This window comes from Danio rerio, chromosome 8, assembly GCF_052040795.2.
Source record: "Danio rerio strain M-AB ecotype USA chromosome 8, GRCz13ab, whole genome shotgun sequence".
NCBI classification, from domain to species: Eukaryota; Metazoa; Chordata; class Actinopteri; order Cypriniformes; family Danionidae; genus Danio; species Danio rerio.
This window is the reverse complement of record NC_141028.1, coordinates 16157841-16183519: the sequence shown is the minus strand read 5'-3', so window position 1 is coordinate 16183519 and position 25679 is coordinate 16157841. Positions and strand designations below refer to the sequence as shown.

Here is a 25679-nt window from a genome sequence, read left to right as displayed (position 1 = left end):
CGGGCTGGAGCCGGATGGGCAAGACGTCTGGGTGGTGCCGGCAGGGCAAGGAGCCGGGCTGGGACCGGCAGGGCTTGACGTCTGGGTGGCGCCGGCAGGGCAAGACGTCTGGGTGGCGCCGGCAGGGCAAGACGTCTGGGTGGCGCCGGCAGGGCAAGACGTCTGGGTGGCGCCGGCAGGGCAAGACGTCTGGGTGGCGCCGGCTGGGCAAGACGTCTGGGTGGCGCCGGCAGGGCAAGGAGCCGGACTGGGACCGGCACTGAGGGGCGCTCAGGGGCTGGAGCCGACACTGGAGGGCGCTCAGGGGCTGGAGCCGACACTGGAGGGCGCTCAGGGGCTGGAGCCGACACTGGAGGGCGCTCAGGGGCTGGAGCCGACACTGGAGGGCGCTCAGGGGCTGGAGCCGACACTGGAGGGCGCTCAGGGGCTGGAGCCGACACTGGAGGGCGCTCAGGGGCTGGAGCCATCTTGGCTGAAGAGGCCTTCCTCTTCAATCTCCGCTTCTGGGTGCGGGTTAACCCTTGGGGGGAGGACATGGACTGGGAGGTGGTGCTGGTGGTGATGAGAAGGGTCCCTTCCCCCTCCAGGATCTCCCTCTCCTTCCTCAGGCAGGTGTATTCAACCACCTCCCAATAAGTCCATTCCTTTAAATCACCCAGCTCCTCCCAATCAAGAGGCTCATCCAATCCTGCCAGGAAGAGATGGATGAGGGTCTTCTCATTGAATCCAAGCCCCAACACTGCCTCAAGGAGGCCTTGAGCGTACACACCAAATGGACGACTGTTCTGGTGACATTCCTGCAGTCTTCTGGCAAGGGATTGATCCTGGAGCTTCTTGTTCTGGGAGAGAGCTGGGCGAAGAAATAAACCCATAGTTGCTGAGTCCTCTAATGGTCAGTTCGTACTGTCACGGTCAGTGAGGGGAAAAGGAGCGAGGACTCAAGTGCAAACAATAATTGGGTTTTATTAATAATAAAGTACAAATAAAACAAAAAGGCAAAATAAACTACCCCGAGGGGGAAAACATGAATCAAAAACAGACAAACTTGGCTGGGCTGGGCTGGCAAGACATGACTGGAACAGGAACACAGGGGGAATATCGACGACGAACTGACAAAGGACTGAAAACATGAGGGGGATTATAAAGCAAAAAAGTAAATTGAAACACAGGTGAACACAATTAACTAAATATGGGTTAACAAGGAGGGTGGGACTAGACAATAGACGGGAGAGCGCATGACACAGAGAGACAATACAAGCCATGCGCTCACATAACACAACACTGAAGCACACGACAAAAGCACGTGACCAATGTAAACACCGAGCCATGTGCTTTGACAAAAGACGCAAGACACGAGCACATGATGAATGAAAACTCACCATGCGCTCACATATGCAGCATGCATGCTTCATCCCAGCGCCGACCAAAACCGAAACCAACAAGACTGAGACGCTGGGAATGAAACACCATGCTGCTGACAGACGAAAACACAAACACGAGTACAAGAGCGCACGCGTCTGAGGGACGCAGAGCGCGCACGCGGCCGCGTCAAGCAGGAGCGCGCACACTCTGCGTACACCCACGACGGCGCGCGCGCACACAGAGACAGAAACAGGACCAGACACGAGCAGTGTCCGAGATCTGCCACCAAAACAAGAATTTACAAGATCAGAGTGGCAGAACCCTGACAAATGCAAAATCAACAAAGTAGCAATTTCTAGCCATCCTGCAAAATTGTCAATTTAAACGCAAAATAATTGCAAAGAAAAATTAAATAACCTCATAAAACATCCAATTCCAAATCATATAATTAAATTAGATTTATTTCAGTTTGCAATTTCCAATGGACATAAACGATCTGATAGACAAAATACATGTTTTTATTAACTTGAAGCAGCTTCAGGTTATGTTTTAGTGTCGGTAATGTCCCACGTTGGCACACAGAAATGTAATAATTGCCCCACATTTTGGCTGTTTGGTGAAAGTCACACTAGAAGTGTGTTTTTCTGCTGAAAAAAATGCATCTCTGTCAGATTGAGCCTCATCTCTGAGTTGAGCCTCAACTTACTCACTAGTATAAGAACTATTCTATGGATTATTTAATGGTAACATTAATATTTGGAGGAGAAATTGCTTGGATTACTCAATCAAGTAGAAATTTAAAGGAAGAGGTGCTTAATCTGGTGGGGGTGGCCTTTTTGGTGTTAAAAAACACAATTTTAGCTATACAGTAGCTCCAAGTTACCGCTATTAATTTCCAATGGAGGAAGAATGATGTTTTCCCCTACGCCAAATCTACCCCCGGCCACTCTCCCAACTTGGACCACATCTATAATCTAGATGCTGTAAATATTGTTGTGACAAAAAAAAAATCTAAAAATAAAAATAATAATTAAACAGAAAAAAATAATTATATAATATAAACCAAAATTAAATATATAAAAGAATAAATTATTCAAAAATAACAAATTTAATGAAGATCTACTAACATGTCAGTTTGTTTTCTAACCTGTAGAGGTATGTGTTTGACTGATGGATGGACAGGCATCTTGACAGGTGGATGTACTGCCTGATGGATGTGTAGACTGTTGGTCAGATATTTAGATGTAACTGGAGATGGATGATCATTCTGCTCAGGTATAGCACCACTGTTATGCATGTATGTTCAGAGCCGCTCTGAAAGGTCAGTGGGTCCGCCGGGACTGCGGATGTCAGGATTGATTGCTGATTGGCTGATGGATGAGAGCTACTGTAAGTATCCAGGCACTCAGGAGCGTTGCTTGGTAACAGCAGTTTCACATATTGTGCTAGTGGCCTTGAAAGTGATTGACATCGTAAGTGCACTAAAAAAACCGCCAACCCACCTCCTCCTGTCTTCACCCGACTTTCTTTATTTCCCTGTCTTTCTCTCCACATCACTTTTTGTTTACCTTCAACCCCTTGAGCTTTCCATGTAATCCTGATTCCATTACTTTTTTGTGCTCATAGTGAGGGATGAAGGACCTTTAGCACAGGATGGACACGTTTTTAAGTTCACATGATGGAATCAATGTTGTGTTTTATAACATTTCTGAGTTTTGGGCAGAATGGGATTTTAAGTTGTTCTCCAGATTTAAGATGTTATTTAAGTAACTTTTTTGTGTTTTTCGAAGTTTTTAAATAAAATATACAGGTAACACTAAACAATATACAATACTGTTCCATTAGTTAATGTTATTTAATGTATTACTAACATGGACTATAAGTATGTATAAGTGTGATATATAAATATGGTATACAGTGCTCAGCATAATTGAGTACACCTCAATATGTATCCATTTTTCAGTAAATATAGGTAATGTATTTTGGTGTATTTAAACAAAACAGATTTATTAAACAGGTATATTTATTAAAATAATATTTTAGTCAACAAAAATATTTAGAAATTGAAAGATCGTGCAATTAAATTCAAGCAAAATACTGAAAAAAAATTACAAACTACAGAATTTCAACTAAAACTAGAACCTAAAGTTCGTTGACGAACTTTGATGTTGGCTTGAGAAAGCCAACGTGACTGTGCCGGGGACTCAAAGGCAGTTGGCAGGAAGCACAGCGGTTGAGAAGTGGTTGCTAGGCGGTTGCTAAGATGTTGCTAAGGCATTCCTAGGTAGTTGCTAGGGTGTTCTGAGTGGTTTCTAGGCTGTTGCTAGGGTCCACTGGACTGTTAATCGGAAGGCCTCATTTACATTTTTGATCAAATCGAGAGAGAGAGAGAGAGAGAGAGAGAGAGGACTGATTTGTTCAGGTTGTTTAATGCAGATCACTATAGTATAGTTAGTATTTATAGTATATATTATAATCTGAACAAAATTACATTATAATAAATATCATATGAAGAAAAATATTAAATTAAAATACTAATGAAACAATAGCACATACATTTAGTTAATTTGTCTTTTATTTAATCAGTCTTATCAGTTTTGCAGTTAATAAAGAGTACAGTCAATTTACAGTAATTTGCAGCGTTATATATATAGTTATATAGTTATATATACAGTTTACAGGAAGAAAATCACATTAAATACAATATTAGGCCGTCTTCATCACGTGGTTAATTCTGACCAATGACATTTTTTCACCCCACTGGCCACTAACACAATGTTATAATCGTAATATTTAATTGTCATCACCTGGGTGATTTTATTTATTTTTTTGGTACAGCATAGGCCAAAAGCTTGGCTTTCATTGTCATTATCACAAGTGAGGAGAAGACTCTTTTGCGGTACAGAATATTCTGTTTTGAAAGAAATATCTGAAGTAAACTTATGTTTTTGCCAACATAAAAGGGGGATAAAAAATAATCCTTATAACCCTAACCATAAATGTGTGTGTGTGTATGTGTATATATATATATATATATATATATATATATATATATATATATATATATATATATATATATATATATATATATATATATATATATATATATATATATATATATATATATATATATATACACACACACACATATATATATATATATATATATATATATATATATATATATATATATATATATATATATACACACACACACACACACATATATATATATATATATATATATATATATATATATACACACACACACACACATATATATATATATATATATATATATATATATATATATATATATATATATATATATATATATATACACACAGTTGAAGTCAGAATTATTAACCCCCAGTTGATTTTTTTTTCCCTTTTTTAAATATTTCCCAAATGGTGTTTAACAGAGCAAGGAAATTTTCACTGTATGTCTGATAATATTTTTTCTTCTTGAGAAAGTCTTATTTGTTTTATTTCGGCTAGAATAAAAGCAGTTATTAATTATTTAAAAACCATTTTTGGGACACAATTATTATCCCCTTTAAGCAATTTTTTTTGATAATCTACAGAACAAACCATCGTTATAAAATAACTTGCCTAATTACCCTAACCTGCCTAGTTACCCTTATTAACCTAGTTAAGCCTTTAAATGTGACTTTAAGCTGTATAGAAGTGTCTTGAAAAATATCAAGTCAAACATTATTTAATGTCATCATGGCAAAGATAAAATAAATCAGTAATTAGAAATAGGTTTTTAAAACTATTATGCTTAGAAATGTGCTGAAACAATCTTCCCTCCATTAAACAGAAATTGGGGAAAAAAATAAACAGGGGAGCTAATAATTCTGACATCAACTGTATGAATATATATATATATATATATATATATATATATATATATATATATATATATATATATATATATATATATATATATATATATATATATATATACAGGGCTCGAAATTAACTTTTTTACTTGGTAGCACCGGTGCTCCCAACTTCAAAAATTCAGGGGCACCAAAATAAATTTAGGAGCACCAGAAACAATTTAGGAGCACCCACCAAAAATGAATGAGCACCGCTGCAAATTGCTTTTTAAGGGATTTATTGTATTTTAAAACAACATCAATAGGACTGACAAAAACCAGAAACAACTATCTAACTAATGCTGCGAAGACATTGATATTTGTGTGCAATAATTCTAAAATGAATGTCTAATAATTAGGCCATAGAATATTAGTGATGATGAAAATGACAATAATAGTAACAATGAATTCCATTTCTCATTATGATACTGCCTTGAATGTGCATGAATGTAGGTTATCTGCTATAAAAAGTCTGTTACTTTATATAAAATAATTGTATAGTTTGCATCAAACAAAAATGAAGCATTGCAGTAAGAAATATTGATTTTGTACTGCTGTTTTTATATGCATGTCAATTTAATAAATAATATTTCTGCTACAAAACAAACAAAAGATTATAATAAATAATTCAATTCAATGATGAAAGCTGCAAAGCAGTCATCAGTAAATAAATAAAAAAATAATATACACCTCAAAAAAGAATAGACAAAAGAAAGAAAGTAAAGTCTCCGTTCTATCACTCTTTAAAAGTTTTGGTTTCAGTTTGTGTCAATTTAAAGGTTCAGTCTGAGATGATCTTCATTTTTCTGTGTTTGTGGAAAAGCTGGCGAGTCAGCCGACCCAATTTATGAGCAGGCAGAGCAGGATTCTTGCACTAACCATCGGCGCAATACTGGTCTTTGTTATGAGCCGCAGTTTCAGTGATCTCAGCTGGTGGATCATTATTCACCACGTGACGTGTCACGATCTCTCTCATCTACACCTCAATTTTAGGTGGGGTTTGCAAACCTGTGTGCTTTAAGTTTTTACTCTTCAGCCGTTTGCATTTCCCGTGGTCATAAAAGCTCCTTCCCTGTCATCTGACAGCGGAATACCTCGAGTGATTGACAGCTAATATGAACCAATATAGCGGCAGGGAAGAGCGATTCAGCACGTTTTTACAAAAAATCAAAACAGGTCGCACTACGACCATCTGCAGTCGCACTAATGCGCCCAAATATGTTATGAGGTCGCATAGATTAATTTTCAGGCGCATATGCGACCAAAATGGTCGCAATTTCAGCTTCAAATGTTGTAACAAGCACGTCTGAAATGAGCCCGAATTTCTGTAGATTCAAAACAGTCAGCACGGATATCCCCGCCTCTTAAAGGGCCAGTACTAAATTACAAAGGGCTCAAAAATAGTTCTCTGGCGCCATCTCGTGGACACTCTGACACGCTTTGAGTCTGAATTTTACAAATTTAATATAAAAAAAAATATTTATAGGAAAACTGTTTTTTATAATTACACCAAATAAATATGACAATTATCAGTAATTTCAAACACATCTTTTGGCCAAATTTGAGGATTGTATACTTTTTTATATGCCCCAAATACTCGATACAATTTTTTAATAAAAAAAAATTTAATTCAAAAACTACAAATCTTATCGGCATGAGGACATACAGCAACCATCTCATGAGCAGTAGGCAGCTTTTGACCAAATTTGGGGCTTGTAGCATCTAAGCCCTGGGAGGAGAAGCGATTGCTTTTTTAAGTCAGAAGCCGGAATAATAATAAGAATAATAATAAGAACTAGAACCTAAAGTTCGTTGACGAACTTTGATGTTGGCTTGAGAAAGCCAACGTGACTGCGCCGGGGACTCGAAGGCAGTTGGCAGGAAGCACAGCGGTTGAGAAGTGGTTGCTAGGCGGTTGCTAAGATGTTGCTAAGGCATTCCTAGGTAGTTGCTAGGGTGTTCTGAGTGGTTTCTAGGCTGTTGCTAGGGTCCACTGGACTGTTAATCGGAAGGCCTCATTTACATTTTTGATCAAATCGAGAGAGAGAGAGAGAGAGAGAGAGAGAGAGAGAGAGAGAGAACTGATTTGTTCAGGTTGTTTAATGCAGATCACTATAGTATAGTTAGTATTTATAGTATATATTATAATCTGAACAAAATTACATTATAATAAATATCATATGAAGAAAAATATTAAATTAAAATACTAATGAAACAATAGCACATACATTTAGTTAATTTGTCTTTTATTTAATCAGTCTTATCAGTTTTGCAGTTAATAAAGAGTACAGTCAATTTACAGTAATTTGCAGCGTTATATATATAGTTATATAGTTATATATACAGTTTACAGGAAGAAAATCGCATTAAATACAATATTAGGCCGTCTTCATCACGTGGTTAATTCTGACCAATGACGTTGTTCCACCCCACTGGCCACTAACACAATGTTATAATCGTAATATTTAATTGTCATCACCTGGGTGATTTTATTTATTTTTTTGGTACAGCATAGGCCAAAAGCTTGGCTTTCATTGTCATTATCACAAGTGAGGAGAAGGTTTTTTTGCGGTACAGAATATTCTGTTTTGAAAGAAATATCTGAAGTAAACTTATGTTTTTGCCAACATAAAAGGGGGATAAAAAATAATCCTTATAACCCTAACCATAAATGTGTGTGTGTGTATGTGTATATATATATATATATATATATATATATACACACACACACACACACACACACACACACACACACACACACACACACACACATATATATATATATATATATATATATATACACACACACACACACACACACACACACACATATATATACACAGTTGAAGTCAGAATTATTAACCCCCATTTGATTTTTTTTCCCTTTTTTAAATATTTCCCAAATGGTGTTTAACAGAGCAAGGAAATTTTCACTGTATGTCTGATAATATTTTTTCTTCTTGAGAAAGTCTTATTTGTTTTATTTCGGCTAGAATAAAAGCAGTTATTAATTATTTTTTTGCTGAAACAATCTTCCCTCCATTAAACAGAAATTGGGGAAAAAATAAACAGGGGAGCTAATAATTCTGACATCAACTGTATGAATATATATATATATACAGGGCTCGAAATTAACTTTTTTACTTGGTAGCACCGGTGCTCCCAACTTCAAATATTCAGGGGCACCAAAATAAATTTAGGAGCACCAGAAAAAATTTAGGAGCACCCACCAAAAATGAATGAGCACTGCTGCAAATTGCTTTTTAAGGGATTTATTGTATTTTAAAACAACATCAATAGGACTGACAAAAACCAGAAACAACTATCTAACTAATGCTGCGAAGACATTGATATTTGTGTGCAATAATTCTAAAATGAATGTCTAATAATTATAGAATATTAGTGATGATGAAAATGACAATAATAGTAACAATGAATTCCATTTCTCATTATGATACTGCCTTGAATGTGCATGAATGTAGGTTATCTGCTATAAAAAGTCTTTTCTTACTTTATGAAAAATAATTGTATAGTTTGAATCAAACAAAAATGAAGCATTGCAGTAAGAAATATTGATTTTGTACTGCTGTTTTTATATGCATGTCAATTTAATAAATAATATTTCTGCTACAAAACAAACAAAAGATTATAATAAATAATTCAATTCAATGATGAAAGCTGCAAAGCAGTCATCAGTAAATAAATAAAAAAATAATATACACCTCAAAAAAGAATAGACAAAAGAAAGAAAGTAAAGTCTCACTTCTATCACTCTTTAAAAGTTTTGGTTTCAGTTTGTGTCAATTTAAAGGTTCAGTCTGAGATGATCTTCATTTTTCTGTGTTTGTGGAAAAGCTGGCGAGTCAGCCGACCCAATTTATGAGCAGGCAGAGCAGGATTCTTGCACTAACCATCGGCGCAATACTGGTCTTTGTTATGAGCCGCAGTTTCAGTGATCTCAGCTGGTGGATCATTATTCACCACGTGACGTGTCACGATCTCTCTCATCTACACCTCAATTTTAGGTGGGGTTTGCAAACCTGGGTGCTTTAAGTTTACTCTTCAGCCGTTTGCATTTCCCGTGGTCATAAAAGCTCCTTCCCTGTCATCTGACAGCGGAATACCTTGAGTGATTGACAGCTAATATGAACCAATATAGCGGCAGGGAAGAGCGATTCAGCACGTTTTTACAAAAAATCAAAACAGGTCGCACTACAACCATCTGCAGTCGCACTAATGCGCCCAAATATGTTATGAGGTCGCATAGATTAATTTTCAGGCGCATATGCGACCAAAATGGTCGCAATTTCAGCTTCAAATGTTGTAACAAGCACGTCTGAAATGAGCCCGAATTTCTGTAGATTCAAAACAGTCAGCACGGATATCCCCGCCTCTTAAAGGGCCAGTACTAAATTACAAAGGGCTCAAAAATAGTCTTCTGGCGCCATCTTGTGGACACTCTGACACGCTTTGAGTCTGAATTTTACAAATTTAATATAAAAAAAATATTTATAGGAAAACTGTTATTTATAATTACACCAAATAAATATGACAATTATCAGTAATTTCAAACACATCTTTTGGCCAAATTTGAGGATTGTATTCTTTTTTATATGCCCCAAATACTCGGTACAATTTTTTAATAAAAAAATTTTTAATTCAAAAACTACAAATCTTATCGGCATGAGGACATACAGCAACCATCTCATGAGCAGAAGGCAGCTTTTGACCAAATTTGGGGCTTGTAGCATCTAAGTCCTGGGAGGAGAAGCGATTGCTTTTTTTAGGTCAGAAGCCGGAATAATAATAAGAATAATAATAAGAATAAGTTTAAGTAGCATTACAGTATGTTGGCTTTCTCAAGCCAACATAATAAGTTTAAGTAGCATTACAGTATGTTGGCTTTCTCAAGCCAACATAATTAAAAAAAAAATTTTTTTGCTTCTCTTGATTTTTCTTTAACATATAAATTTGGCTGTACTAGTTTTTGGACCGTTATCAAAAGTTATTTTGATAGATAAGCTCCAGATTTTCGTTCTGTAATGACTAATCTAATGTATATGCACAAATATAATATTGTAGAGCTTCCTATTAAAAATATGAATTTACAGGAGAGATTTGTGGGGGTGTACTTATTTATGCCGAGTACTGTATATCAGAGGGTTCTCAACTTTTTTCACTTCCGGGCCCACTTTTTTCTCCAATCAATTTTTGAAGGCCCACCTGTCTGACATTTTTTCTAAAATGTTTGGATGAAATGCTCATTTAAACCTTTATTTTATTAAAAATATCTTCTGAAGCGTCTGAAGCTCATAGGCAAGTTTATTTTACATTCTATGGCAGAACAACATTGAGCCCCACTAGATCCCCCTGTATGGGGGCGCGTCTGTTATAAAACATTCACAGGACATTCATCTGGACAACTTTGTGAATATATTAAATATTTCACACAAAAATACACAGAGAGACTTTTACTTTCACTTCACGCATAGTTTGTAAATACGTGTACTAGTTGCAGACGCGATCATGAGTCTGTTTTTGATGGTAATTCTGATGGTAATTCATTCCATGTTTTCATTCTTGTATAGATTACAGTCCATTGCTTTGCATTCATTTTTTAAACAGGAAGCAAAAAATGTCCTTTTGATTCATGCTTGGTGTTAAAATTATGACTAGTATTACTATACAAAAGTTGGCAGTATAATACACTTAGAACTCTTGACAAAGAAATATTTCTTATGAAACACATCAGAGAAACAATTATCCTATCATTCACCAATAACCAACCTAAAGTTTTATGCATTTTCATAATATTAACTCTTCTATTGCAATGTAAAATTAGTCGTGCAGCTCTATTCTGGACTAACTGTAATTTATCTTTGTATTTACTTGATGCACTTGACCATACCACTGGACAGTAATCTAGATAAGAAACAACAATTGCCTGATCAATTTGAGAGACATAGTACTGTGGTAAACATTTGACACATCTCCTAATAGTTGATAAACCTCTTCCCATTCCTATTACCTTTTTATCGATCCGTTTTGACCACTTTAACCTACTATCAAGAAGAACTCCAAGAATTCCATACACACTCGCATTCACACACATACACTACGGTCAATTTAGTTTATTCAGTTCACCTATACTGCATGTCTTTGAACTGTTGGCAAAATGCAATCACGGGGAGAACATGCAAACTCCACACAGAAATGCCAACTGACCCAGATGGGACTCGAATCAGCGACCTTCTTGCTGTGATGCGAAAGTGATATCCACTAAGCGCTATGTTTCATTTAATATTTTGAAAATTTATTTTACTTTATCATTTATTTTATAATATACAACTAAATTATTATATATCTTCACTATTTTAAAATAGAAATACATTATATTATCTTTTTTAATTGATTTAATTGAGCAGTTTTTATATCCCTAGCAAAAAAAAAAAAAAACATAATGAAATATGAAGATGATCATGAAAATAAAAGGATGATGATTTGGTGGTTAGATGTGCAGATTAACAAATGGATAAAATTTCATTTGAATTTATCTGAACTTTTGCAACAGTTAAAAGAGAAGTGAACATTTAAAGCAGTCTGCAATAATATAATTTAAATAGTGTTGCACTGCACTAGTCAGTGTAAATAATGGTTTGTGTTCTGTGTGTATTTGTGTGCTTTTTGTGCTTTTTATGGGTTGTTTTGTCCTCTTAAGGGTATCAGATATGCAGGCAGTGTGTTCTGATACTGAGGTTCAGGATCTGCTCTCTGATGGATGATTCACCTCGTTGCAGTATTTAGACAGTAAACTGAGCTTAAGGGGTCTGCTGGAAACTGTTTATACTTTCTCAGTAAGACGTCTGGGTGAAATATAGGTCACAACCGCTGCCCAACACTAACGGGAATAGATTCATGCTCTGTGATATTTTAAACTTGAAGAATATTCTTGTTTCATATAAATGTCTCTTAAAGTTATTAGCCAAAAAAAATAAAAAAATGTTTCACACAAAAACAACGTCTCTGTCTACTCATCCACATGTAATTCCATATATGGATTTAGTTTTTATGAGGAGAACAGAGTATAATATTGTGAAGAATTTTGGTAACCTAAAAGTTTTGGTTTTCATTGACTGCCTTAGTATTTTTTCATCCCATTCCATGTCATGTTATGTAATATTTCATGTCATATCATTTCATGTCTTTCGATGTCATGTTAATTTTTTTCAAATCATTACATGAAGACAGAAATGACATTTCTGGGTGAATTCTACCTTATAAATACAGTATGTGATACTTTTAACACCATTTGAAGGTGTTCATGTTCATGTGAAGACTTTTGCTACCACCTTCAAGCTTCTCTCCTGACCTTAAAAATATAATTGGCTGAATTGTAGAAGAGCTGAATTAAGATCATGTGTAGGGTCAAATCGAGATCGTGATCTTTTTTTGATTAATCGTGCACACCTATCTCCATGTTAGGCAGGCCACAACCCTTTCTGTTTTTAAGTCTAGTCTTAAAATCCATTTTTACTTGGCTTTTAATACAATTGTCAAAATGCTATACACTAGCATTCTCTTTCATCTCAATTGCATTTTCTTGGCTTATGTAGAAAAAGAAAACATAAGAAACTTGAAATCTGCCCTCTTTGCCTCTTACCTTATTGTCAGCTATTTTCACAGATATGTTCCCTTAATGAAAAATATAACTGGGCTGAATTTTAATATTCAATAAATTGCTATTTAAACGTGTTCCTATTTGTATTGGCCATCTTTCATTCCTGTTAAATCACCGCATTTACTGCTCAGCCACACCTCTAAAGTTGTGTTTGCATGTATCTTAACAAGTAATCAGGTGGTCTCCGCCCTTTTCTCCACCTCGCTCACCAATGGCTGATCACGTCCCTGCTGATCTCTTGCCTCAGTTGCCATGCCGACAGTCCTTTCTGGGCGAAACTGTTGGCTCTCCATGTGATGGCGTGATAAGTGCTGCAATTATGCAAATTCCAGCCAAAGCAAAGAGCTTTTGTAAAATTAGCCATCACTGTCATTCTCTAGCTTTCAATTGCTGTGCGTGAAAACTATTTACAGTGGTGTTGTGCTGAACGGACTCATTCTTGAAAACATTCTTGTAAATTGTAACTAAAGTGAAAGATTTGACCAAACCCCTATAGTTTCAAACTTCGATGCACAACTCATACATTTCAATGAAAGACCACTAATCAATTGTACACCTGTAGAATCAACATAATTATGCATGTTAATTTATGCATTCTACGTTCCCGCCTGAGCAGTAATTTCTAGCATAATTAGTATCTGTACACAGTACACTTGTTGAAATTAAAGCGAATCACATGTCTCTCTGTGCATGCTGCAATACAATGCAATGCACTGCCAAGCAATCTCCTCCATGTTTTGGGACAAGAACATGGCAAGCGGTGTTTGTTTTACTGTTGGCTCTTGTTGTGAAGGAGTTGTGTCTAGGATTTGGTGTTAATTTAATGCAAAAACTAGGCTTGATGCCAGCTGAGGAGCGCATTGAGATGTGTAGTTGGAAAGAAATGAGAGTGGCTTTTGACGATAACTCTTGTGATCCGTCCGCAGTTCGGCACATTGCAGCAAATCCGAGACCCAGAGGAGAGTAAACTAGTCACTGATTCAGCTTGTGGGACACTTAGAAAATTGTTTAGCAATAGGAAGTCTCACTGCGGCTTTCAGAAGCACCTGGCAGCCAAAACGAGTTTCATTTTATAAATTATATTCCGTTTTCAATGGCAAATCTTTTGGGAGTTGTCAAACATTTATACTGCTAATTGAGAAACAGTTTGCTATTACATTGTTTTTTTTTTTACTCGTGGGTGTACTTTTTCCTGCTGCATGGCCTATGATCATTACATTTGTTTTATTATATATCATATTTCAATATTTTTATCAGACGTTTTACAGCAAAATATTATAGTTAGAGGGCACTTTAACTTGAAAAGACATACATGGATGGATGGATAAATGAATGAATGAATGAATGAATGAATGAATGAATGAATGAAAGAGAATATGAATTAATAGATTGATGGATCAATAAATAAATGAATGGCTGGATTGGAATGTTTGATAAATTATCGGATGGATGGATGGATGGATGGATGGATGGATGGATGGATGGAGGAATGGATAGAGGAATGGATGGAGGAATGGATGGATTCATGGATGGATGGATTTATAGATGGATTCATTGATGGATTCATGGATAAATAATCATATATATTAATAGATTCATTGATATTAAATACAGGGATGGATGAATGGATAACTATAGATGGATGGATGGATTCATGGGTGGATTCATGGATGGATGGATTCATGTATTCATAGATAAATAAATTGATTAATAAACAGATGGATATTAAATAGATGGATGGATGGATGGATGGATGGATGGATGGATGTTTAGAAAATCAGTGAAGGGATGGATAGATAAACGGATGTATGAATTCATGGATAAATAAATGTATAGATAAATAGATTAATGGATGGATGTAATGTTTGATAAATAGTTGGAGGGATGGATGAGTGGATTCATGGATAAATAAGTTTATGGATGGATGTAAATGGATGGATGAATGAAATATGGATAAACAGTTCGATGGATTAATAAATAAATGATTGGATGGATTGATAGAATGTTTGAGAGACAAATAAACAAATAAATGGATGGACAAGTGGATAAATAGATAGATGGACAGATAAATAAATGGATGTATGAATAGAAAAAATTATATTAAATAGATAGATAATCAGTAAATAGATGGATGAATTAATAAACAGATGAATAAATAAAGTTTGACGAATGAATCGATGAATGGTAAAATGGATGGATAGATTCATGGCTAAATAAATAGATATGAATAAATGGATGGATGAATGAGGATTGATGAATGGATGGTTAAAAATGTATGAATGGAAGGCTGGATTCATGGATAAATAAATTGATTGGTAAATGGATTGATGAATGAATGGATGTATGTATAAAATGGATGGATGGATGGATGGATGTCATGTCAGCTATCAATCAATTATTTATAATCATGTGCTTGTTGATGAAAAGGGCTGTTGTGCTTGAGAGACAGAGATTAAGGCATGGTCGAAAGACAAGTGGTCAAGGGTTCCACATTAAATAGTGAAGGAGCACTGAAGAGTCACTCCTCTAGTGTGTGTGTAGAGGAGAGACAGATATTTTAAGTACACACTTCACATACACATTGAATCTGTGAAGACTTTTATTGCATAAACAGAAATTGTCTTCAGGAAATATTTGAAACACACTTTCTGTAGCACTCCTATTATTTCGGATTGCAGTACAGCTTCTCTAATTTTGTCCATCAAGAATTAATTGAATGGTTTGCTATTGGTGGATCTCATTTGATTGACAGCCTTTGACTTTGTCACACCAATAAAGACAAAGAGATTTCATTGTGAATGAGAGTGGACGTTTTGTTGATTAAAGATGATGAGGCACATGAATTTTAAAAATGATCTGCATTCATATTTGATTATAAATATTGCATTGTTTCACAATAAATAAGAACACGGTTTGCACTGTATTGCAGAGGCATTGCAAATCCTGCTGGAAGAACTCGATGCATCCAGGCCTGCATGAAGTCATTGCTTATTCAACGATCTGTTTATGCATGAACATTGTGTGTACTGTATGTTTTACGTGTAAATAATGTGTGTGTGTGTGTGTGTGTGTGTGTGTGTGTGTGTGTGTGTGTGTGTGTGTGTGTGTGTGTGTGTGTGTGTGTGTGTGTGTGTGTGTGTGTGTGTGTGTGTGTGTGTGCATTGTGTGTTTAAAAGGGAAAGGGGATGAAAGTGAGAGGGAAAGTAGCAGAGGGCGATATATTGATAGATGTGTAGATGAAATGATTGTGCCTGAGCGCTGTGGCTGGACTCAGACTCTCCCCACTCACAGTCCTTGACTTTCATCTTGTGTGTGTGTGTGTGTGTGTGTTTTGCTGTATGTCCAGTGCACTGAACGTTGACTCTTTCTCTCTCTCTGCTTCAGCTGCTCACTCTCACTTTTTCTTTTTCTCATTGTTTAAAGATTTTGGCCTCATTCGTTTCTTCCTTGTTGTACATTTTCAAAACCCTGATATACTCAAAGCAAACTTTAATTTCATTCTTCATTTAGGTTTTGTAAGAGCATACAGGTGCATTCTTCTCAATAAAAAAATACTCCTAAAATGGATAGTGAGAAACACCTTTACAGCGGTGAGAAAATAGCTGTTAATGAATATAATCTGATCATAGCGATATGGATGTTTACACAAGTTCTGCAATTTAAGACTCCATTCATGTAAAGTCATGTCAGGTTTGTTGCTTTAAGATGAAATCAACTCAGAAGGGCCTTGAGATGAAATGTGTGTCTGTTTCCTGACAAATATGAAATAATATGTCAAAACAGGAAAATTCGTTCTGATTACTTTTTCTAGTATTAACAGTTTAACAAATTAATTCACAAAGTAAAAAAAAACATTATAACCCGAGAGCATGATGCAAACTATGTATTTGAATGTTTAATTGTATAGCCATTTATATGTTGATTGCTTTAAAGTAAACCACTTTAGTGTTAGCACCATCGTTTTACATCAAGAAGGTCGCTGGTTCGAGTTTTGGCTGGCTCAGTTGGCATTTCTGTGTGGAGTTTGCATGTTCTCCCCATGTTCGTGTGGGTTTTCTCCGGGTGCTCTGGTTTCCTCCACAGTCCAAAGACATGCGGTACAGGTGAATTGAATGAGTGTGTGAATGTGAGAGTATATGAGTGTTTTCCAGTACCGAGTTGCAACTGGAAGGGAATCTGCTGTGTAAAACATGTGCTGGATAAGCTGGCGGTTCATTCCGCTGTGGTGATCCCTGATGAATAAAGAGACTAAGCTGCGAGAAAATGAATGAGTGAATGTTGTGATTTTATTCACATTTACAGTTCAATTTGTACTATTAAGATTTTCAGTGTTGGTCTGTCCTCGATGGACTGAGGATAGCAAAGGAACTGTCCTAGTTAAATACGGCTGAGCTTCAGAGCCACACCTACCTATTGTGGCATCATCACCATGGAGCAATGATAGTTTGAAGTTCACATACAGTAGGCCATAGATATGTACAATAAATATCGCATACAGACCCTGAGCATGTGTCAATAGCTCTGCCACATTTGTACAGTGCTCCCAGGACAAAATGCATTCAACCGCACTAAGAAAGACTGAAGATGATGGACTTTTGCACTGTGTATGGGTGCAAACATTTCATAAGATTTCATTTTTTTATGTTTTTATGTTACAAACTTTTGTGCTCAACAAGTATTGATGAAAATACAGTCCTTTACTGCTCTGACCATAAGGCAAAGTAGCACAAACCCGCACTTCAAGAGTTCACACTTAGCTGATGATTAATTATAAGCTTGTTTGGCATGCTGTCCCGGGAGAGAGCCCTGAGCTCATGAGATCCTCGAGCCCAGGGCTCCCTCCCGTTGCAAAGCGGGAGGGGAGTTTGAGCTCAGGTAGATCTCGAGAACTCCCCTGCTGTAGCAAGTGAATGCTCTTGAAACTAATTACTAACTAGGAGCGTGTCTATGTTGACAATTTGGCTTGTTCAATTGGCTTATTTGCATGTTTTTGGGCGGTGGGAGGAAACCGGGGAACCCGGGGGAAACCCACGTGAGCACGGGGAGAAGTGCAAAACTCCGCACAGAAATGTCTGCTAGTTTTGGTAGAGCCAGGAACCAGAGACATTCTTGCTGTGAGGCGACAGTGCTAGGCACTGGGCCACCGTGTCACCCGTCTAAGAGGGAGGCGTAGGGGAGGAAGGGGGGACTCTTCAAAACGAAGATAGCAATGGAATAAACCCCAGGGTATTTATAGTAGTTTAGGAGTCATCTGATTGGATAGTAGTGAATTGGATAATGCGGGTCAGCTGCTAGCAATCATAAGCACGTGATCCTCTCGAAATTTGTTTATACATAAACTTCACTTCAAGAGTTCACACTTAGCTGATGATTAATTATAAGCTTGTTTGGCATGCTGTCCCGGGAGAGAGCCCTGAGCTCATGAGATCCTCGAGCCCAGGGCTCCCTCCCGTTGCAAAGCGGGAGGGGAGTTTGAGCTCAGGTAGATCTCGAGAACTCCCCAAAAATGCCTTTGAATAGCTCGGGACAGCAGCCGCGTATTGAAGAGCCCCCCAAAAAGCAGGTGTAACAAGCCATATCCGGCTGCTGGATATAGCGTTGATAGCTTAGGAAGAGAAGCTTCTAAGGGAGCAGAGCAAAGTAGGCTGCTAGAGCCTAGGCGGGGTGAGGGCAGGGCTGGATTGACTCCGCGGGAGTCAAGGCTCAAATATATACACCCCTGCGGGGGTGGGAGCTGGGGTTAGTTTGCTCAAGCAAGAGTCGGGAAGATTTGGGCGGTGGAGACTCTTGCATGAGAGGGTGGGAGGTGGCCAGGGCCTGAACTCCTGCGGGAGTTGAAGCTCGTTTTAGTCGCCCCTGCGGGGGCTAGAGCTGAGGATTGAGGGCCTATGCGTAAGGAAGAACATAGCGAAAGAGTGACGCTGAAAGAAAGACAGTTAGCGGAGGACTCAACGCTGGAAAAGAATTGAGGAAATAGGAGGGTAAGGAGATAAGGGGGAAGATCAGAGAAGGGTAAAAGTAGCGGAAGCACTCACGCTGTAAGGAAGAAAGAAGGGGCAAATAATTGCCAGGCGGAGAATCTCAACGCCAGAAAGAAGAAAAGGAGAATATAGAAGTATATATGCATATATAAATATATATGAATATATATGGTTATTACATGGTAAGGGCCGGGCGTGGGTGGTGATTGACTCTTGCGAGAGTCGAAGCTCGGAGCGACCCCTGCGGGGGTCAGAGCTGCTGTGGGCATTTCCCCTGCTGAAGTCTGGGAAAGGGAGGGGGCGGTGGAGACTGCAGCAGGGGGTGGCCGGGGCGGGACTCTTGCGAGAGTCGAAGCTCGTTTTAGTCACTCCTGCGGGAGTTAGAGCTGAGGATTGATGGCCTATGAGAAAGGAAGAAAAGAGAGGGCGGAGGAACTCGACGCCAAAGGAAGAAAAGGAGAGAGGGGATAACCTGCGTGCGTGAGCATGCACGTGCGTCTATTCCTGTTTCGGCATGTGCATGCACACGCATCGGTACAGGTATACATCGGATGTATGCGTATAACATGCGCATACATACCATTTCTAATGGCCTGGGTGGGGCGCAAATGGTGACTCTTGCGAGAGTCGAAGCTCAGCGCGACCCCTGCGGGGGTCAGAGCTATGGGGGGGGGGGGGGGGGCAGTAAGAGTCGGGAAGAGGGAGGGGGTAGTGCAGGCTCTTACTGGGGGTGGTAGTGAAGGGGTGGCCGGGGATGGGCTAGGGGTGACTCGCGAGAGTCGAATTCGGATTGAACCCCTGCGGGGGTCAGAGCATGGTGAGGGAAGGAGCATAGTAGGTTTGAAAGGAAAGTTAAGAGCATACATGCAACCTGCACAACATGTAGTGCCCCTATGTTCACATACTCATTGTTTGCACGCACATATGCATACTTAGACGTACACCTGTACCCATGCATATCTGCGTGCAACATGCATGTGTATGTGTGCAAACGCACGCTGTCTTTGCGCGAGCAATCACACACATTCCATGCGCACCCATACGCAAGCACACACACGTACTCCAGCCTACTTAGGGTCGAGCTCGTACCCCTAGTTGGAGTTTGGAATTTAGCTGATTAGGGCTAGCTGGGCTGTCTTGAGGTGGGATCGGCTGAGGCGAATGTAAGCTTTGAAGGCATCGGAGGACCAGCGGCCTAGGGTCTGGATTTGGTGTGGGGATAGACCTTTGTGAGCTGCTGTGGTGGCTGCGCCAATTCTAAATGAATGGCTGGAATACAATTCGGGGGAAAAGCCCGAAAGGCGAAGGACTTCTTTCAGATGTTTTTGAAACCAAAAACGGGTTACTGGACGGTTAGCGTCATCAGTAAAAAGTGGGGCATGTGGGTCAGACTCTTTTGCTCTCCTTGAATGGAGAAAGCTAGGAGAGTTTGGAATGGCTGAGTGGGGAAAATATGTTAAAAATGTAAATAAAATGCCCTTTGCTTATCTGATCTGTTTTGCTTTGCTTAATGAAAAAGGCGAGTGTTTCAGCATTCAGCAGTGTTAGATCAGATATAGTGGGGTGTATTGTGGGATTGAAATTGGATGTGATAGCCATTTCTGAATATGACTCAAGGGTCCTTGGTGCGACAGCGTAAAGGATCAGAGATATGGAAGTTTTATGGCAATATCATTGTTAATAGAGTGGAACAGGTGTTGGATGCTGGTCTGCTTCCGGTACCAAGAGCCGAAATTTCTGGAAAAGAAAGTGAGAGAGAGAATCAGCAATTTGATTTTTGCAAACTGGAACATGTCTAGCAGTCATAATGAATTGCTTTTGGCTGCCGTCCAAACGAGGCGTCTTAGTAAGGGCATAATTGGAAGTGCGTGCGAGCGTCCTTTATTAATGCAATAAACGGTGGCTTCGTTGTCGCAATGAACGAGAATGCTAGAGGCGGACCATTCATCTACCCATAAAAACCGCTGCTGCGACTATGGGGTATAGTTCGAAAGCGCAGATGATTGCTGATTTCTGGGTAGACTGAGTATCTGCGGGCCACGTTGAAGTAAACCAGTGACCTTGGTAAAAGCCGCCGAACCCGACTGAGGGGGCAGAGTCAGTGAATAATTTAATATCCACCGGGGAAGAAATTAGGTCGCTATAGAAAAAGGAACAGCCGTTCCATTGCTTAAGGAAGGAGATCCATAAGCTGAGTTCATTGCGACTGGGTTTAGAAAGATATATGGTATCTTCTAAACCGGGGACCGAGGTGGAGAGCTGAAGGAGGTGAGTAATAAACGGGCGGCCTTGGGGAATTATGCGCATCGCGAAATTGAAATGCACGAGAATAGATAGCAGTTCGAAAGTTTATCGGACTGCAAAGTAAAATTGTGAGCGCCAATGAATGCCAAAAAGGTGCCAGAAGTCTGGGTGAATTGGCATGATTTTAAAGGCGGATGAAATGTCTATTTTTGCAAGCCAAGCATTGCGGCCGGCTAAACTGATGAGCGAAATTGCTTGGTCTATATCATGATAATTCAGCGAGTATTCGTCTGATGGAATGGTGCTGTTAATGCTAGGAATATAGAATTGTGAGGAGCGGAGACCAATAATCAAGGGTTTTTGCTAGAGAATTCTCAAGTCGCAATGTCAATAGGACTAATACACGAACGCTGAACAGTGGGGCAAGAATAGTACTATCATGAGTTTATTATCGATTCTTTTTGATTAACGAATTCACTGTTGCAGGTTCGGTAGTCGCAGATTGTAGATTGGAGCAGAATAAGGTTAAGGAAGGGAGAGCTGGAACGCCCGGGTTAGATCCTTGGGTTAGATCTGAAATCAGAAATCAGAAGTTAGTATCAGGGTGACAATGCAATTCAAGCAATTTGAGAAATATGGCATCGTGGATGTGAGCTATGTGAGTGGAAATGCATCCTTTATGTAGAGTGTGATTGTATTTGAAGAGCATATAAAATGTAATGGGTTGGATGAGGGTCAGGTTCTGCAGCCAAATGTCATGGTCTTTTTATTAATGCATGGTCTGATAGCTTGATGTCGCTACGTGCAAGGATGGTAGAGGTGAGCATTCATCCCCCCACAGAATGGCAACTGGATGGAGAGCTGAGGATAAGGGGTATGGTTTGTCTGGTGGTCCTGGAAGTGTATATTGAAGTTCCGTTGTCAGAAATGTCCTCCTATTCATAGCAGCCAATCAGGAAGTTGTTTGTTGCTGTTTCACATCCAACTGACTTGTCATTATAAGCTTACGTAAGACACTAGTGTATGAATAAATGAGTCACTGGTCTAGTGTAATTGGACCCCAGTGCTCTGTGTATAATTTATTTATTTATTTATTTATTTATTTATTTTTTTTTTTTATTTTTTTATTTTTTTTTTTTTTTTTTTTTTTTTTTTTTTTTTTTTTTTTAATTGCTAACATCAAACTCTGAACTCTATAAGACTTCAAGGGCGATGTCACCATTTAGTAAAACTGTGAATGGAATGTTAGTAATTGGCTTTACTTTAATCCATGAATAACATTTGTTGGTATCTTAACTTCATTCACAAGCTTGTCTGGTCCAAATTCATTCATAAGACTTGCAACAGAGTCAAGAGAGAGGGCAGGACCTTCTCCAGAGAGCTTATTGGGTGGTGAAGCTTCTCCTTACAGCTATTGGCTTGAAGGAGAGCCAGTCAAGCGTGCCAAAGGTGAAAAAGCCCGGCGGCCATTTTGTTGATCAAGTTCACCATTGTTTATGGCTTGAGCTGTTGCTTGCTGAACATTCCGGCAAACAAGCTGTTAAATGTTATGGATCAGTGGACGGGCAAGAGGCGAGTATCTTTAGTTAAAATCATTGTTTACACTAATCTTGTTATTCAAAAGATTTATAAATGTTTTAGTCTAAATGTTTGGTAAAGTTATTTTGCAAAGCTTCCCTTCATGTGCATAGCATGTGCACCGCTAGGAAAAAGGTAATGGTTCAGTTTCATTGCAATGGCTTTGGAGTTTTTGGCTGTCATTTGCTGGAGAATAGGGTTGAAGACACAGCGGATGCGTTGAAGTGGAAGGTTTGATGTTTGTTGAAGTCGTTGATGCAATTGTTGGAGTTGTTTTGAAGTAGTAGTTGTTGTTGCTGCAGTTGTTGTTACTGCAGTTGTTGTTGCTGCAGTTGTTGTTGCTGCAGTTGTTGTTGCTGCAGTTGTTGTTGCTGCTGTAGATTGTAGCTTGTAAATTATGGCTAGTAGCTTGTAGATTATAGCTGGTAATTTGTAGATGGTAGCTGGTAGATTGTAGCTGGTAGGTGATAGCTGGTAGGTGATAGCTTGTAGATGCTTTGGTTGTCCATGCTGGTTTAGAGTAGGTTCTTCAACGGAGCTAGCTACGGTGAAGCTGCCTCTTCAAAACGAAGATAGCAATGGAATAAACCCCAGGGTATTTATAGTAGTTTAGGAGTCATCTGATTGGATAGTAGTGAATTGGATAATGCGGGTCAGCTGCTAGCAATCATAAGCACGTGATCCTCTCGAAATTTGTTTATACATAAACTTCACTAAATACTAGGCTTATGCTAGTTTTGTTGAATAAAATCAGCAAACAATGTTATGAAATATGACAACAAGATGCTGCAGCACTAGAAACTTGTATTTTTGTTGGCTAAGAGAACGAGTTGTTCACAATAGAGATTCATTCACAAACGAATCGCTCTCTCCATTAGAATGAGAAGTGAAAGCAGGAGAGAGGGTGTGTTTCAGGGCACAGATTAAACCAAATTTAACAGAGAGGGAGAATAGTACATTTTCATGCACACAAACACACGCTTTTTGTCGGCAATGTCCATGCGGTCACTGATCCATCGAAATAGAAAAGTAATGTTAAATTATAATTTTTGTAATTAAAAAAAATATTTGCATACTGACCACCGGGAAAACTCCTGATTATATGTGTATGTGTATACCTCTGGCTCTGGATGGCCAGTGCTCCTCTAAACCTTGGTCACATTCATTTCACATTCATTTCAAAGGAGTGCTACCCTGTACTAAAATTGCGCCTCTTTGGACGCATTCCATAGACAACAACAACGTAGGTGACATCTAATGTAAATATCTATGTTTTACACTTCTGAAACTCCTGTTTTGAATAATCATCTTTTACCTAAATATGTCATAAAAAGCATCCCACTGGTTCATTCTATAATTTTACATGTATATCATAGCATATCGGCACCAGCATATACTGTATATACGGGACAAACATATAGCTGACCTTTTGACCCTTCCAACAAGCTGAAATACCCCAGAGGAGGAGTTGACTTCCCACATCAGGATGATTCATGTCTGACTACTGCTATTACTATTATTACAGGGAAACTGATGGACCAGTTAGGAGAGATAATAGAAATCCCTTATTTCTAATTTTTTTTATACCTTCTCTTTAAGTTTAAAAGATTACTTGATTTGAAATAGCCCATCTTTTGATCGAACTGTTCAATGAAATATCACAAAAAAGTGATAGTTTACAAAAAAAAATTAGGTGTCAGTTTATTTTGACCTCTTTAACGCATTATGTTAAATTTAAATAACATTGCATCTGCATGCCAACTAATTCTCGTTAGATTATAAGTAGACTGTTAGGTTGGAGTTAGGGTAAGTGTAAGTTGAAATGTACTTGCAATGTTTCTTTTAGTCAGTTAAATGTCTGTTGAAGCAGCAGATATTAAGCAGACAGTCTACTATTACTCAAATGAGAAATAATTGGGATGTAGTTGTAATGCAACATTTAGTCAACAAAATGTGCAATAAGAACCATCAAAATAATGTCTTACCAAAAACTCATTCACTCAATCAATTTTTGATGGGAGCTAGGATTTGAGAAATGGGTGGAAGTCGTGTGATTTCCAGGAGGTTATCATTCGTTTGTCTCTATCCATTTGCAGGAGACTCTCTAAACTTCTGGGACACATGTCTGCAATTGTTTTCAGCATAGCTAATAAATAACAAATTTAAATAAGCAGAACATTTCTAAATAAGCAGATCATTTCTGAAAAATTATTAACACTAAAAACATAATATAATATAATTTTATATAATATAATATAATATAATATAATATAATATAATATAATTTTATATAATATAATATAATATAATATAATATAATATAATATAATATAATATAATATAATATAATATAATATAATATAGTATAATTTTATATAATAAAATACAATATAATTTTATATAATATAATATAATATAATATAATATAATATAATATAATATAATATAATATAATATAATATATAATTGGTAAAATGTAAGTTTTGTACAACAAGAATAAAAAATAAATTTGAAATAGTTACTGTCATAAGTATATTTTACTGTGTTTTGTTTATAAAAATGAATGCAGTCTTGTTGAGCATTTTGAAAAACATATAACAAAAATCTTAGTGACCCCAAAACTTTAAACTGTAGTGCATGTGATCAAACTTTTTAAAAACAGTGAAGCATTTTTTTTTATTCTTCTGTTCCTGATTTAACCAAAGACTTTCTTCTGTTTCTTTCTTTTTTGTTTCTTTGTATAACAATCTCCTACTTTCCGCATTGATCTAATTTAACGTCAGATTGGCTCAAGGACTTCCTGATTACGCTCAGTCCAGTGGGGACAAAACAAAAAATAATTGAATCCCTGCGATAGAGCTCACCGGGTTAGCTTAACCACACACACACACACACACACACACACACACACACACACACACACACACACACACACACACACACACACACACA

The 25679-nt window shown here is 37.9% G+C and overlaps 1 protein-coding gene and 1 long non-coding RNA gene across 3 annotated transcripts in view; one reads left to right on the top strand and one right to left on the bottom strand.

The window, feature by feature from the left end:
* Window positions 1-25679, top strand: part of xpr1a (xenotropic and polytropic retrovirus receptor 1a) — a 161011-nt gene that overhangs the window by 54025 nt on the left and 81307 nt on the right.
* LOC147842605 (uncharacterized) lies at window positions 16024-24679 on the bottom strand. The gene is made up of 2 exons (XR_015497715.1): window positions 23442-24679; window positions 16024-17661 (listed from the first exon to the last, which is right to left on the bottom strand). It is a non-coding gene; the product is annotated as an uncharacterized LOC147842605 (long non-coding RNA).